General features: G+C 40.8%; 1 long non-coding RNA gene across 1 annotated transcript; it reads right to left on the reverse strand.

The window, feature by feature from the left end:
- Window positions 1-5,449: 5,449 nt before the first annotated feature.
- LOC308578667 lies at window positions 5,450-15,990 on the reverse strand. Its single transcript, XR_014004069.1, has 3 exons — window positions 15,929-15,990; window positions 14,200-14,861; window positions 5,450-5,705 (listed from the first exon to the last, which is right to left on the reverse strand). It is a non-coding gene; the product is annotated as an uncharacterized lncRNA (long non-coding RNA).
- Between the last annotated feature and the right edge of the window lie 810 nt (window positions 15,991-16,800).

Raw genomic sequence — 16,800 nt, forward strand, 5'->3', positions numbered from 1 at the left:
GAAATTTCCCACCCTTGGGCTATTCTATCCATCCTCAGAAAACCATCAAATTTAGAACTATCATAATTCATTCAGCTCAAGTAAGGTAAAGGGACCCCTGAACATTAGGTCCAGTCGTGACCGACTCTGGGGTTGCGGCGCTCATCTCGCTTTATTGGCCGAGGGAGCCGGCGTACAGCTTCCAGGTCATGTGGCCAGCATGACTAAGCGGCTTCTGGTGAACCGGAGCAGTGCACGGAAACGTCATTTACCTTCCTGCCAGAGCGGTACCTATTTATCTACTTGCACTTTGACGTGCTTTCAAACTGCTAGGTTGGCAGGAGCAGGGACCGAGCAAGGGAGCTCACCCCGTCGCAGGGATTTGAACCACCGACTTTCTGATCGGCAAGCCCTAGGCTCTGTGGTTTAATCCATAGCGCCACCCGCGTTCAGCTCAAGTACATGAACATCATTTATCTTTTAGTTTTAGTAAACATACAGTTTTCAGTGCAAGAAAGTTCAGCTTCTTTTAAATATTACTGCCACCATGAGCATGGAATATCATTATCATAGAATCATAGAATCATAGAGTTGGAAGAGACCACAAGGGCCATCGAGTCCAACCCCCTGCCAAGCAGGAAACACCATCAGAGCACTCCTGACATATGGTTGTCAAGCCTCTGCTTAAAGACCTCCAAAGAAGGAGACTCCACCACACTCCTTGGCAGCAAATTCCACTGTTGAACAGCTCTTACTGTCAGGAAGTTCTTCCTAATGTTTAGGTGGAATCTTCTTTCTTGTAGTTTGGATCCATTGCTCCGTGTCCGCTTCTCTGGAGCAAGAAAGTAAACATACAGTTTTCAGTGCAAGAAAGTTCAGCTTCTTTTAAATATTACTGCCACCATGAGCATGGAATATCATTATCTTCAAAAAAATTCTTCTCATTCCAGTTGAGCAAACAAAAACCTAATATCTTGTGTACAGAACTACAAACTGACTTGTCTATTCTCAGGTCTATGAAGCTGGGTTACATAAATGATCTCAACAATCTCATGACTGCTAGCAAACATTCCCCTTGGTGTTCATCAGAGATGAGAATGGACAGTCTCCAAGGTGGCTGCTCTATGATATATCAGAAGTCCACAGCAATTTTTCTGCAAACTCACATATCACACATTGCCAGGTCCTCCTTTGTAGAATCCCTTATTGAATCCTTTGCTTTCTATTCCAGTCTTATCAGAGAACCTGATGTTCTTTAGCCCAACCATCCAATTATGCAGGTTTGACTCAAGATATTGCTTGAAACTAACTCTCTTTGGACCATGGAATACTATAGTGTGCAGCATTATTAGTGGGAGACAATATTTGATCCCAGCAAAGAAATCCTGCTTTCAGCTTCTTCCAAAACAAATAGCCCTTGTGATGGATGGGACACGATGATTAATCTTGCAAGTGTCACTGCCTACAGGCAGCAAGAAATGATTATTTTATATCTTAGAGTGAATCAGCTGGGAACACTTCCCCATTCCTCTTCACCTCTCTTGCAATGTTGCATCCATACCAGCACTTCCTTTAAAGTGACAAAAGGAACTTGCTTACTACAAATATTTGGCCTTTGTAGTCACATGGCTGTGCACCTTGTGGAGCTTCTGCAACAGCAGATAATGAAGAATGAGACTCCATTCTCTAAGTATCATTTAAATAAAGGACAACAGAGGCAGGCTTCTTCTTAGTGGGACTCTCCAGCTCCTTGGCTCTGTCTGGCTATGTAAATAATGAGTATACAATTGATGCTAAAACCAACAGACCATGCTCATTATGCCCTTAGCTCTTCAAACATCACCGAGTTCTTGGAAAAGTGGCATGCAGGGTACATTAAATTGACTCCCATCGCCTCTGTGTTTTCTCTCTCTTTCTCATCCTTTCTTATTGCTGCCAGGATTGACATATTGTAGATACGGTTCAGGCTCTGCAGTGATGGCTTGTACCCTGTAAACATCAAGTAATTGCCTGCAAGTGCTAGAGACCTGTTGAACAAGGAATGAAAGATCCGGCACATCCCCATTCTTTGTGGCAGTGTGCATTGCAATTTTTTTTGTTACACAGTTCTGCTCAAACGGTATGTCAAGGGAATGCCCTGACTTCCTTTTGTTAGTGCCAATCCAGCCTTTACAAGCAAGCAGGGTCTCCCCTCCTCCGCCCCAGTTATATACTGGGATTTTCCATGCCAAGCTCCATAAATTGTTTTCTTACTTTCAATTGCCCAGTTTTCATGCTTAATATTAGCATGGCATCTTGTGCAAATGTGTGCAAGTGTGAAGGGAGATGCATGCCTTTAAACTATCTGCGGCACAACATGGATAGACCTCGGACTCCCTAGGATGTCCCCACTACATGCTTCTGCCCATTTGGAGATATTAGTCCTGCTCTTTTACTCTTCAGTAACTGCTCCTACTAATAGCAATAGAAATGCAGAAACTCAGAGTCCTTTGACACATTACATGTGGTAGGTGCATCTTTGAACTGCTTTTTGTATACACCAACAAGTGTAAAGCATGAACATGTCAAATGCAGTTGCAAACATGCATGCAAATCATGTTTGATTGCAACTCTTTGGGGAGTAGATACTTTCTGGCATATCAGGCTTCTGTGTAATTTGTGAAATAGCCCACACATACCACTTAAAATGGGGAATAAATGATGCTGAATAAATGATGCCACTCCATGGCCTTTGGTCTGTGTGGTGACACAAGGGTCCATTTTGCCCACCATTCTATCAAACTTCTACATGAAACTACTGGAGGGAACTTTATCTCCCCTTTCTTTTGAATTTAACCTTTTTAACCTTTATCTCCCCTTTCTTTTGAATTTTTGGGAGGCTAGATTAACTGATAGAGGGTGAACAAATCAGAAATTAATCCAGATCCCAGAAAGAACTTGTGTGGACTAGCAGTTTATCTGAACCTGAGTCACATTCCCTCCATATAATCAAAGCAGTCTTACACCACTTTAACAGTCATGGCTTTCCATGTTCATTTAGTTTATTGGTTTATTGGCTTTTATTCAGTATATATGTTTATTGTTTTTTTTGAAAATACAGCTGCAAAAAGTCAATAGGATGCACAGATCAATAAAAAGAGAATAAAAAACCCCATAACTGTAACCGTGACTAAGTACAGAGGTTTTTTTTATGGGAGCTTCAGTATTAAGAAGTAAATATGGAGTGATAGGTCAGAGCTTACATTAGAGTGAATTCAGACCAGTACTAAGGTTATTTATGTTTCATAATCCAGCTGAGTGGTTAACCATTTGTCAGATCAATTGTTTTATCTCTGTCCTTAATGTGTTACAGCCATTGTGGTTGTCACAGGTGAGCAAAGGTGACCATGCCCTTCAATAACCAATTAGCAAGTTTGTTGCTTGCTCACAATCAGAGCTGCGGGTGTGTATTTTGTACTACAGGAATCCAAATTCTTGGGCCAAGGTACTCACATTCTGCGTTGAATAACAGACTACAAACAGTCTTGGTTATAATGTTCTGTCATTATAGCTCATACCACACACACACACACACACACACACACACACACTCTGACATGTTTGTCTGGGGCTGGGCAGAGGAGGAAAAATAAATACACAATGGGCAAAGCAACATAGGAAGATGTACATGGCACTGGGCAAAGGAGCTCTATCCTTTACCAGCTGTTTTCTGTTGCTCTTGGCTGAATGATTGTTTAGCCACCTTGAATGCCGTTTAGCTGAAGGGCTTCTAATAAATAAGCAAGCCGCAATTCAGAAAACGTAAATTGAAATGACACAAAATATAATCAGGATATCCTGGCAGGTAAATATAGCCTTAGTTATGAAAGTAAATCCCTGTTGCAGTGTTCCACCGCAGCAAGAGATTACATTATACATAACACAACAATAGATTACATTTCGAAATAGAAAAAAAAAACTTCCTACACAAACTTGTGCAACATCTCAAGGATTTGTCTGTTCTAAAGGCACATTTTTCAATATATGCTTTCTTTGATCAAGGTGGCTAGTGCATTGTAAGCATATTCCCCTCTCAGACTTCTAATAATCTAGTAATATCTATCTAATCTATCTGTCTGTCTGTCTGTCTGATTGACTATGGCCTATATTGTATTGCCTGAACTCACTCCTGCTTTAAGTGTGAAAAAGGCAGTGCAGAGCAATCTTTTGGCTGATTACCATATTTTTTGCTCTATAAGACTCACTTTTTCCCTCCTAAAAAGTAAGGGGAAATGTGTGTGCGTCTTAGGGAGCGAATGCAGGCTGCGCAGCTATCCCAGAAGCCAGAACAGCAAGAGGGATTGCTGCTTTCACTGCGCAGCGATCCCTCTTGTTGTTCTGGCTTCTGAGATTCAGAATATTTTTTTCCTTGTTTTCCTCCTCCAAAAACTAGGTGCGTCTTATGGTCTGGTGCGTCTTATAGAGTGAAAAATACGGTAGTTGCCAAAAGATGCCTTTCTAGTGTAACTAATTTGGCTATGTAGAATAATGATTAATATAAAAAGGAACTGGTGTCAGGGGTGGTGAGGCAACAATGCATATCTCCAGCTAATCCTATCCTCCATAGGCGCCAACGCCTAGGGGCCAAGGTCCCTTTGCCCCCCAGTAAAATATTTGAGGTAGCCAAGCCCCCCAAAGTTGATGGGCTTTGCCATTCGAATGGTGTGCGTGTGTGCCATATCATGTAACAAGTTATGCAGGCGTGGCTTCCCTAAGGCCCCCAATATTTTATTCAAGTTGGTGCCCCTGCTATCCACCCATTCGGTGATACAGGGCACTTCCAGTCTGTCACTATTTTGGGGTGGCATTCAATCAAATGCTGGCAATTAAAGCTGAAGAAACCTACTTCCCCCCAAAAAAACCCCTCCCAGACTTCTTGAAACGTAGGGGGTTTGATGTGATGTTGTATAACTTCCGTAAAAACAAACCAGAGGGAATACTCAATAAATTGCCAGCATCATCTAATCTCCCCACAAACTTTGTGCAAAAAGGCTGAATGCTTAATAACCAGGTCATATGGAAGTGACAATAAGAATCTGCATCATATACTATAGATAACTGGTGCTGCACTGATTCTAGAGAAGATCTCAGCTCCTTGTATTGTTCTCCCAAGTAGTCAGTCACAGCTTATGCTTAGTATTCTCCTTCTCCTATATAACAGAATTAGATCCAAATAATTGTGTTGCAGCTAACCAACCAGCTCACTGTCATTTTAAAAACAACAATAGTCCAATGTCCCCTCCATGATTATTTTAGTCCAAGTTCCTTATGTTCTAAAGGAGAAAACACCCCCCAACCTTAAAATAGCAGAATGTTTAATTGGTTTGCTCAGAAGCAGCAACATCTAATTTACTCATGGCACTAAGTGCCCCACTACTGAGGAATGAATGCTTTTGAACTCCCATTTTATTATAAGTGGAGAGCTTCGAGAGAACATTGTGCCAGTTTCCCTTACAATGAACACTACGCCAAACACGTCTTAATTGTGCTTGGTGTTTTGTCAGTCTCTGCGAAGTGACTTCATGCTTCCAGTAGCTGGAAGTGTGGACAGGGAACGTTCGTAGAAATGGGCCAGGCACACAGCTAGAGAGCCAAATTCCTTAGTCACAGGCTGTGCTCTCTTATCAGAAGAAGGTACTTCATTCCTGCTGCTGTAAAGATTCCATGACTCATGACAAGTGCAGTTTCTGTAATGCGAGAAGACGGAAGAAGGAAATGCTTGAGCACAGTATGGAAAGGATGATTTTCCTGTGATTTGAGCATGTAGAGTGTTTGAAAACGGGAATTGACATTTTTAATTTTAAAAATAGACTCAAACCGGTTGACTGTCAGTTAGCAAGATACTTGAAAATTGATAATGATGGGGGGTCATTTTGAGATTTCCAAGCTGAATGTGCTCACTCAGAAGTTAATACCATTGAACTTAAATTGAACCTACTTCCAGGTCAATGGACTAAGGTTTGGGGCTAGCTCACTTCTAGCCAGTAATATTGCTACATCAATTTGTGGTATTTTAAAATTAAAAAAAGGTCATGAAAATTCATCAGCATTCAGTATGAATTTCCCCCTAATATACACATCTTTTTATATTATTTTCATAGCTGTCAACTTTTCCCTTTTTTTAAGGGGAATCCTATTTGGAATAAGGGAATTTCCCATAAAAAAGGGAAACATTGACAGCTATGATTATTTTGCCTAATACTATGCATTTTTGTATAGTCATATTTTGGCACATTTTACCCCAGTGTATTTTTGTACACTTTACTTGGCTGGAGAACTGCAGTGCAAAATTAAGGTATCTGTGAATTTTGAATGATGCCTGTGTTTCGGATTGTGAATTATTGTGGAAAGTGCAAATCAGGTAAATTCACATTTATGAAGTCCCACAGATTACAAGTGGGGCTAATTTTATAGATAGAAAAGAGCCTCTTTGAGTCCTCAGTGGTAAAGTGGTTGTATAAGTCTTTGTGAATCAATGCTTTGGCTGGTACCAGCATTTAGAGAGGATAATAGGGAACCTGTGGTCCTCTGGCTATTGTTGGACTCCAACTCTCATTAGCCGCAGCCAATGTGGCCAATGGCCAAGGATGATGGGAATGGCAATCCAGTATCATCTCCCAAACCCTGATTTAGAGCATTTCATTCACATTTCTTGGGCTTTAACTTGTTTGTACTAAGCCCCAACTGGTCTATGAGCTGCACCATTGTGTGTGTGCGTGCGTGCGTGTGTGTGTGTATGTGTGTACATACATAAACATGATAAATGACTTTAAAAATTGATTTAATGCCTTGGCTTTCCTCTGGTCGTTAATCAGCTCACAGTGGCGATTTACTGTTTCTAATACCAGAGACCAATAAAGATTATCCTGTAATTAATTCACACCTAGCGTGTTGGTGGGCACAAGGCCAAGAGCCCCTTGCTATCGAAGTGTGGAAACACTCAGGATTTTTTGCCAGCTAGTGAATCTTTAATAGGCTCATTAAAAACATTGCCTTCTAATAAAATACACTGGATTGAAATGATGAAGTCTGTAAAATGTATATTAAGTCAGATACTAGGAAAGTTGGATCCCATAAGCTGTGTTTTGCATTCTAAATTGCACTGGACTGTAGGCTGAAAATGTCTAAATAAAGTAAAAAGTAAAAAGGCCACCCAAGTTGCAACTCTATACATGGTTATCTACAGAAAGTCCCATTGAACTCAGTGGGGCTTACTTTTGAGTAGACATGTACTGGATGGCACCTACAGTGGCTCATGTGGAAGTGCAATCCTAGGCTTATGCAATTCTATGGATTAGTTCTTAGAATCACTGAACTGTAGAGCTGGAAAGAGCCCAAAGGATCATTTATTCCATCCCCCTGCAATGCAGGAATCACTGCTAAAGCATCCCTGACAGCAGTGGCAGACCTTGAGGTCTCAAATTTCGGTGGCACCCTGTGAGACACCAAAATTCAGCTCCCACTGCCTCTCCACACTCCATTCTAAAACATAGTTGCGGTGTCTCCTGCAGTGCCACTGAGGCTCTGTGCCCAGTGCGACTGAACATGTAGTGCTTCCCTAAATCCACCTCTGCTGACAGATGGTTTCAACATACGTGGTTCTAGTTAATTAACCCATGAATCAGTTAAATCTGTAAAGACCTGTGCACGAGACAGAAATCATTCTAAAGAGGTGGGGGACCACTTCCTCTGCTTGTACAGAGAAAAGTCTCGTTCCTGGTCAGTCCCGATGTATATCACATTACAGTTACTTACATGTAAAGGGCACTTGTCCATTCAACTGCCCATGCACACCATTTGGAGACGTTATTGTGGAGATTCTTGCAATCCTAATTTAACAACCCTAAGCAATTTGGAAACAAACAAACATAGCCACCTCGCCACAACTGACCTGGCACAACCATATACAGGTGCCTGGTGGTAAGGTGCACTTTGCTCTCAGTATTCTCCTAAACTGCTGCCAACAAGAAGGTGTCTGCCAATGAGCCTGTGAGACCTCAGTCCCCTCTTTCTCCATGGTCTGCACCCACAGGCACACCCATCACTGGAGGTTTGAGGCAATCAGAACTAGCCCATAAACCATGTCATGTGAATCAGCAAAGAGCTCCAGCTAGAACACTGATGGAAGGTTATGATCTCAGAATATAACACTCCAGGACATAACATGTAAATCTTAATGCTGTAAACAGGCCCGTGTTCGATTTCCAATCATGTAAGCAGTGTAGCCACATATGGCAATCTTGGGAGCAGAGAAATGAGATGCAAAGAGCCCTCCCAGGTGGTACTTGTGTCAACACAGCTCAACTGAACCTGAGAACTGTATTCAATCCAAAATTATTTTGTCTGTGCTTCCAATCACCTGTTCCAAAGTGAGCTAAAAATAACTTTCCCCTGAACACCATCACACTAAGAATACCTTTCTTTCTCTGTCTGACAGCCAGAGAACCGACAGCAATTTGCTAAGGCTTTGCCAATTGACTTATCTGTTCCTGTTGTTTAGACAATAGTTTCAAATATTGATCGTTGTTCTCTGTGAAGTGCAGATCATACTCAGTGGACAGAAGGAAACAAATGAAAATTTAAACTTTTTTATTGCTGCATTTTGCTTTCAGTTGATGATGCTTTTAGTTGAAAGAAAATGTCAGCATGCCCATATTGCTTGGCTACCTACCAGGGAGTTTTTAAGGTCTCTCCAAATATTAAATTTGTAGTACAACACACACATGCTTTCTATGGGATCCAGGCATCCTCTTTAAAGGACTGTTTCAGGGGGGTTGCATTTTCTCAATGCACAATTTACAAGATGCAGTCACAGGGGGAATGAAATGCTTTTCCCAGCTGGCCAAGCTGTGGCCATGATGCCTATGTGTAGCTACATCACAGTTGGTGTGTGGTATGACATCCTTTGTATGACACCATATTGGAGGAGGCCAAGTACATACGAAATTACACCTAAAATGATTGTGTCCAATACATTCCTAGACCCAAATAAAGAATTAAAGATGTAATTTCATATCAACAACAGTCATAACAACATACTGTTTTGGGACACGCCTGCCCCTTCCATTGGGTGGCTGAGCCGATGAGCTTCCCACCATTCAAATGCCCTTGAGAGCCAGTGTGGTGTAGTGGTTAAGAGCAGTGGACTCGTAATCTGGTGAACTGGGTTTGATTCTCTGCTCCTCCACATGCAGCTGCTGGGTGACCTTGGGCCAGTCACACTTATCTGAATTCTCTCAGCTTCACTCACCTCTCAGAGTGTTTGTTGTGGGGGAGGAAGGGAAAGGAGATGGTTAGCCGCTTTGAGACTCCTTAAGGGGAGTGAAAGGCGGGATGTCAAGTCCAAACTCCTCCTCCTCCTCCTCCTCCTCCTCCGCTTCTTCTAAAATCCTGGTGCCCACCCGCAGTGACATATTATTCTTATTATTCAAAAAGTGAACTCCTATTCAAGTAGAGGAAGCCTAAAAGGCCATTAACTGTTAATAACACATTCTTGAATTGCCCCCCTTAAAAATCTAATTGCCCCCCTGTGGGGTGTGTGCTCCACATTGGGAACCACGACGCTACAGTGCTCATGCAACAGGGGGGCTGCTTCAGATTTCACCTCCCTGATAAATGTTTCTGTATGATAAATGTATTTTCAAGCATCAATTCATCATATTCACAGGGCTTATATTTTTTTAATGTATGCTATTTTTTGGGGGAAATAACTTTAAAATATGTTAGTTTGACATTTACAATCATGTGTGGAAAGATGTCAAATGAAGGGAAGTGTGCAACAGAATGCGGGGAATCCAGATTTGGAGACTGACAGAAATACAATCTAACATTGTTATATGCACCTCAGCCTCCGTATGTACTATTTCAGGTTCTCTTTTTCTTCTTTCATAGACCCGATGCTAAAGTTTAAACAGCATTAAGTATCTAACTTCTGCTAACTCAACGTGATAAAAAATGAATGTCACCCATTAAATGCTTCCCACAGAAGACATCTCATTTCAAAGAAAATCAAAACCTCCAGAATGAATTAAGTTCTTAACCCCAGGTATCACTGTAGCCGTGTATCGCAGGCCAATGTATGTGTGTTTTAGCAACTTTGCATGGACTGAATGTGAAGTAAGGACACTAATTTAGCAGGGTATTCAGGACTTTTTCCATTTCATGAGCCACTGATTATTAACAGTCCAAGTTGATGTCTTGTGGATCTACCTATGCAGTTACACCACTGAAAAATTTCCTCCTAAATCCACAGGGATCCTATTTTGAAAGAGCAACCTGGTGGGGTGTGTGTGTGTTTTGTCAATTGACAGTATAATAAACCCACGCCAGTGCAAATCAATTGTCAATAATAGAGGATTATACAATACATACAAAGCACAGGAATTAATACTGTTCGAAATGTGCTGCCACAAACTGTGCTAAAGCTGAACAAGCAATTGAAACAAAAGGCTTAATTTAATCATATTTCCCTTGAATATTTTGCTGTCACAGTATTAAATTCATTAAACAGCTACTGCCTGGTTTCCTAAGACTGAAATCCTACACATATTTGCCCTGGAGTGTGGGTTAAAACACAGAGCCTAGGACTTGCCAATCAGAAGGTCGGTGGTTCGAATCCCCATAACGGGGTGAGCTCCCGTTGCTTGGTCCCTGCTCCTGCCAACCTAGCAGTTCGAAAGCACGTCAAAGTGCAAGTAGATAAATAGGTACCGCTCCGGCGGGAAGGTAAATGGCATTTCCGTGTACTGCTCTGGTTCGCCAGAAGCGGCTTAGTCATGCTGGCCACATGCCATGCTGTACGCTGGCTCCCTTGGCCAATAAAGTGAGATGAGCGCTGCAACCCCAGAGCCGGTCACGACTGGACCTAATGCTTTACTTTATCTTTAAGTCCTATTGGACACAACTGACCTTCCATCTATGACAGCTAGTAAGGTATAAATTGATTACCTTTTTTCAAATTAATTTTCGTGGACATTTACTGATCATCAAAGACATAAATACTGAGATTGGCTCAGTTTATGACTGTGTTGGAGACAGAAGTGAAGTCCACTTCTGAAATAACTGTGCACTGAGGCACCCATCAACTGCCCTCCCCCCAAATCAGTTAATCAAATTTCAAGACTTGGGATCAGTGCCTCTTGTGTTCATGTTACTTTTAAAAGTGACAGAAGTGATATTGTCCAAACAAAGGATTGACTTGGTTGGGCTTAGTTAGGACCAGACAGGTCAGCCTTCTATATTTTCAAATCTCTCATGTCTTTGCCTACATCTTTTATATTGCAATAATAATAAAAAATCAAGTTCCTCTGCCTCTGATGTATGTCTTGGCATATTTTCAGTGGGACTAACCAAACATTTTTTAAAATGGTGGTGTTTTTTTCCATTTATTGTTAAGTGGAATATAGTTCTGAGGACATTTCAGAGCATTCCAGGGATCAGCTAACATGAAAAGTGCCATTTATTTTCCTTTTTGTGATTAACAACATACCGCCTTTCCGCTTATCACTCTGATTCATTGACTGGTACCATCCTGCTCTCAGAGTTATTGTTAATTCAGGCAGGCCAGTTTTTTTCTATCCCATAAATATGAATGTTTAAGATTTTCAAAGGAATCATTAAAATAAAACTCTGGGAGTAATAAAACACGAATTAGACAAGGAGATTTGGACTCAGCGTAGGATCTAATGAAAGCCATAAAAGTTGTGGCATGGGCAGTTAACAGAGGTTTGAACAAGTGTGCAGCATAATGGCTAAAAGCCTAAGCTACAAACCAAGATAAAGCTTGCTTTTGCCATGAATGTAGGGCATGCACTAGGTCACAGAGCAGAGGCAGATTTAGAGCAGTGCAACCAGTTTCACCATACTGGGAGATGAGCTTAGGCGGTGCCATAGGGCACCACAACTATGACGCAATGAATTGAGCATAATGGAAGCTGAGTGGAGGGTGGGGTGAATTTTGGGCTCGCACAGGGTGCCGCTGAAAGTTGAAAGACCAAAGTCCACCCTGTCAGGTGCTTCCAGCAAAGCATCTGCACGTGATTGGCTTACCAGCTGGTTGTATCAAGGAGTAGTTCTATGATCTACAGCAGGTGGGTATTGGTCACCCACCATTTTAATTTCTCACAATACTCCCTACACAACACTGCTCAAGAAGAGTTTGAAGAAGAGTTTGGATTTGATATCCTGCTTTATCCTTTAAGGAGTCTCAAAGTGGCTAACAATTCCCTTCCTCCCCCACAACAAACACTCTGTGAGGTGAGTGGGGCTGAGAGACTTCAGAGAAATGTGACTGGCCCAAGGTCACCCAGCAGCTGCATGTGGAGGAGCAGGGAAGCGAACCTGGTTCACCAGATTACAAGTCCACCGCTCTTAACCACTACACTAGAGATGTTTAGGTGGGGCATGGCCAAAAAAAGGTTGGGAACCACTGCTCTTGGGGAAATCCAAGCTTGTTGCTATGTACTGGTCATGCTTGGATGTAACACTAAGCCATTGTTTAGATTTTATAACATTTTTTTCTTACAAAAAAGTCGGGTGCAACCATTAGGTGAAGCAAAAATTTACAAGTTAATGTGTCATTGTACAGTCTAGCTATCATGGGAAGATGCAAATCTTACTGTAACATGGAACTGGGGTGAGAGGGCATCATTTTGTCCTTGGAGTCAGGCAGCAAAATGTCCTCTTGGGCCAGTCCTGGCTGTGCTCCTCATTCTGTCTCACCAGCAGGGTTGGAAAAGCACTTATACACAGCCATTATGTCCTTTAGTATCTGTGTTCATTTGCAGGGTCTTTTTCTCAACTTAAGGTTCTTTTTAGTACAGCTTACCATAAGAACTTTGTGCAACTTATTCAGTCCTAGCACAAAATCCATTGCATGATAATAATAAGAAGGATTTGTTTGCTGCCAGCCTTTGCAACAAGAAGAATGTTACTTATCCACAAATGTCTCCAGGGCAAATGCAAATTGAGTGGTGGTGGTGGTGGGGCAAGAGAGAGAAAAGTAAACAATATTTTCAGTGTTTCTGCTGAAAACAAAAGAAAAAAACTTTAGGATGAGCTGTGACCTGGGGCCATGAGCGATTGTGATTCACCTCAGGTCTTACTAAATAAATTAGAAGTGTAACTGGATTGGCATCTTCTAAGAATAGCTGGAGTGGAACTATAGATAATTGTATTAAGCTATCTTTCACCCTGGGAGTCAGAAGGCATTTGGAAGCATTTTGAATGTTCAAAGCACCACTTGAGATCTCTTAGCCAACACGGCGGTTGTCTCTTTTTCCCTCCTAACAAAAAACCCCACACATATGCTTCAAATGTTACATATTTCCTATATGAAAACACTTCTGTGTGAGAAAAGGTATGAAACCAATGTTCAGGTTGTCATGTACAATATAGGCTTACTGCTATATTGGTATAGAATAGCAGTCGCTGAGCCATATTTTCTTTCATTCCTTCCCTAGTCCTGTAGGAAATTGGTGTAGGTTTATCTACTTTTCCTCACAAAACTTGGCACAAAGATTCCCAAGGTGGGTGTAGCAGATTTTGTTACTGTTTGGATGCTGGATGCCATTTTGAATCAAGAAGATAATACAGTGACGGATTTATGTATAAGCTAAACAAGCTATAGCTTAGGGTCCCACTCTCTTGGGGCCCTCCCCAAAATTTAAAGGAAAAAACACTGGGTGTACATTTCTAAAATATAAGATGAAAAACAAATAAAACAAAACTTACATAAAGCAACAGAGGCAAATGACTTTAGATACCTATTAGGTCCATAAATTACCACATAGCACATATTCAACACAAAAAACGACAATTTGTTGTTGACAAAGGAGAGCTGGACATATAAAGGGCCCCATTACCTTCAGTAGCTTAGGGCCTCATCAAACCTAAATCCTGCCCTGAGATAATATACGAGCTGGTCTTGAAATTCAAGTCAGCTTTTTAAATATCTCTGTTTTAAAAACAAAATTAAATTGTTATTATTAATTCATTGAGTTACAAAGTCATAACATGCAAATAAATAACACAACCAACATTAAAACACCATGTTTGTGTATGAACAATAGACAAAATACCCCCAAACTGCTCATTCATTAGGACATATGTTACCCACTTCACTTACAAGATGAGCACTGTTAGAATAAGCCAAAAATCATACCTCAGTACAATCCAGTATACCTCAGTACAATCCAGTGCATGTTGCATGCAGGTATGTATATATATAGTCCAATGGCCCTTTTAAAGATGGAAAGCAACTTCTGGAAGCCATTGAAGTTATTCTGATTCCTGCTGCTTCTAGCTTTCAGGGAAGACCCATTGCAAAGTTTCCTCACACAGTGAGTATCCTCCCGCAAGCCATGGGATACTACCTGGCCAATTTCCATCTCCTTGCTGCAAATTACCCCTCTTAGAGGGTGCATGTTTCAAATGCACATTTGTTTCTGTTTTCTGAGTAGGATCAGAGCAAAGCTTATAAATGGATCTTTATTGCAATTCACACCAAAAATGGATCTCTGTCAACATAGAGAATATGACAGAGCAGGAAGGAGAATTTATGTGCTAAACTGTGGATTCAGTCCAAGTATTTCCTCACACACTGTATCCCGGCATATTGCTCCCTTGTTTCATATCATCAGTGAGAGGGAAAATGGTTTCTTTATATTGTTGCCTGGAAAAACAATTATGGCTATTAATTTCACTAAATGGGAAGGTGGGGTAAGAACTGGAAGTTAAGCACCTTTCTTTTCTCATAAACAGGAAGACTCAACCTTCCCCGCCATTCTCCATGATTTGCGGATGGAAGCACCATGTGGAACTCTAGGTCTTCAAAAACAGGAGCCCTGTGGGAAAACAAAGCAAGTTGACAAGCATAAAGGAAAAAGATCACTGATAATCCTAGGACAGTCAGGATCTTAATTCCATAATGTTGCAATTGTGTCATGCAAAACTTCAGTGGTTCCATTCAGCACTTTGGAATTTTCCTTGAACTCTTTATAACCTAGTGGCCTGTGTTGAGACATGCATAAATATCCAGCTCCCTATTCTATTAGTAAATCACAAAGATCGCATACGTACAATCCTCCAAGTTCTTATTGGAGTATTCTGTCACACACAATTCCACAGCAACATATTGATGGAGAGCCTGACATAAAAAGATGTCAGAGATGTAGCATGGGCTGTTAACATACTCAAGAACCTTGCTGAAATTATACCAAGAAAGGAAGAGGGGAGGGTGTGACTATGAAACGAGACGTTGGTTCATGCTTCTATGTCTTTTTTTAATGCTTCAGGGAAACCAGGAACTGGAGCCAAAGCTCAAACATAAGGTATTTGGGGTTATTACTGCTACATATTTATTACAGCCAGGGCTTTCCATGAGCAAAGATGTGACGTTAGTTTTGCTCATAAAAATGTGTAGTCTGCATCACCTAGACAAGCCTGTTCCAGAACTTCAATTCACTCTAACATTTTGAGACTTTTGCACCTATGTGTGTAATGAAACTAGCTGTTATAGAATAATTAAGTACCATCCTTAGCAAAATAAAGGTTATATGTGTTTGATCTTTTTCAAATTCTTTCATTTTAACTAAATGCAATTTTGTTAATTTATAATATTCTAAGAAAAGATGTTGCCCTTTTAATATTAAATGTGATTTAATTTTGCCACTCAGCCTAACCCCTCTGAATCTCAAAATCATTTCTCAAACCGCATACATTTATGCTTTTATAAAAAAATCCACAATTAACCCCCTTCACAATGACTCAGTTTTTGCCTTTAGAATATAAAACACAGCAAGGTTGTTCATTTCTCCATTCAGATCAAAACTGATTTGGGGTGAAACACATCAAAATGCAGTGTTTCATAAGAAATGACAAGATTTATACAAGATAGATATGGATTAAGTACCTTTGAGGCTGATTCAGATGGGACAAAAGGAATAGAAGTCCCACAGCCCAGCATTCTGTTCCAGTTATGGTGTGACAATGGACATGCTTTGGTCAAGAACTCTGGTCTGTATAAAGAACCTGAGTGCAATTGTTCCTCCTCACTTTGCATTCCTATTCACTGGTTCTCAGAGGCATACAATGAAGAAAGTGGAGGCACAACATAACCATTGTGAGTTGTAGCCATTGGTGGCTTTGTTTATTCAACAGGATTTACCATATTTTTCCTTGTATAAGACTAGGTTTCCCCCTAAAAAATAATGTCCAAACTTTGGGGGCGTCTTATACATGGCTAGATCTCCCCCCCTTTTCTTAATTTGGAGTCCCCCAAAATAGTCTTATACATGGGGGCTACTTTTAGATGGAAAAATACAGTATATAGTACTTGATCATTAAAGCCTCTAAGGCTTCTAAGCAGTTTACATAACATATTAAAAATACATTTAAAAGCCATCCAAGTTAGTGGTCCTCACTGCATCTTGTGGTAGGGAATTTATATAACTAGGCACTGTGTGAAGAAGTACTGCTCCCTGAGAGTCCTGAATCTCCCAGCATTCAGTTTCCTTGAATGAATAGGTTAATAGGTGCGCTCACATTTGAATTTCTCTGCAGGCAACTGTGCCCAACACACAGTTGTTGCAGAAAGAAGATCAGATGCACCTTAGCAACAGAAGGAACTAGGGTGGACTGAGTAAAGGAAAAATGGATAAAAAAACTTATGGAATATGCAGAAATGGCGGAACTTACTGGAAGAATAAGAAATCAAGACAACATACTTTTTATATAAGAATGGAAATGGTTTATTGAATATTTACAGATAAATTGTAAACAGAT

This window comes from Podarcis bocagei (assembly GCF_964188305.1).
Source record: "Podarcis bocagei genome assembly, chromosome: 2".
In the NCBI taxonomy this organism is placed as follows: Eukaryota; Metazoa; Chordata; class Lepidosauria; order Squamata; family Lacertidae; genus Podarcis; species Podarcis bocagei.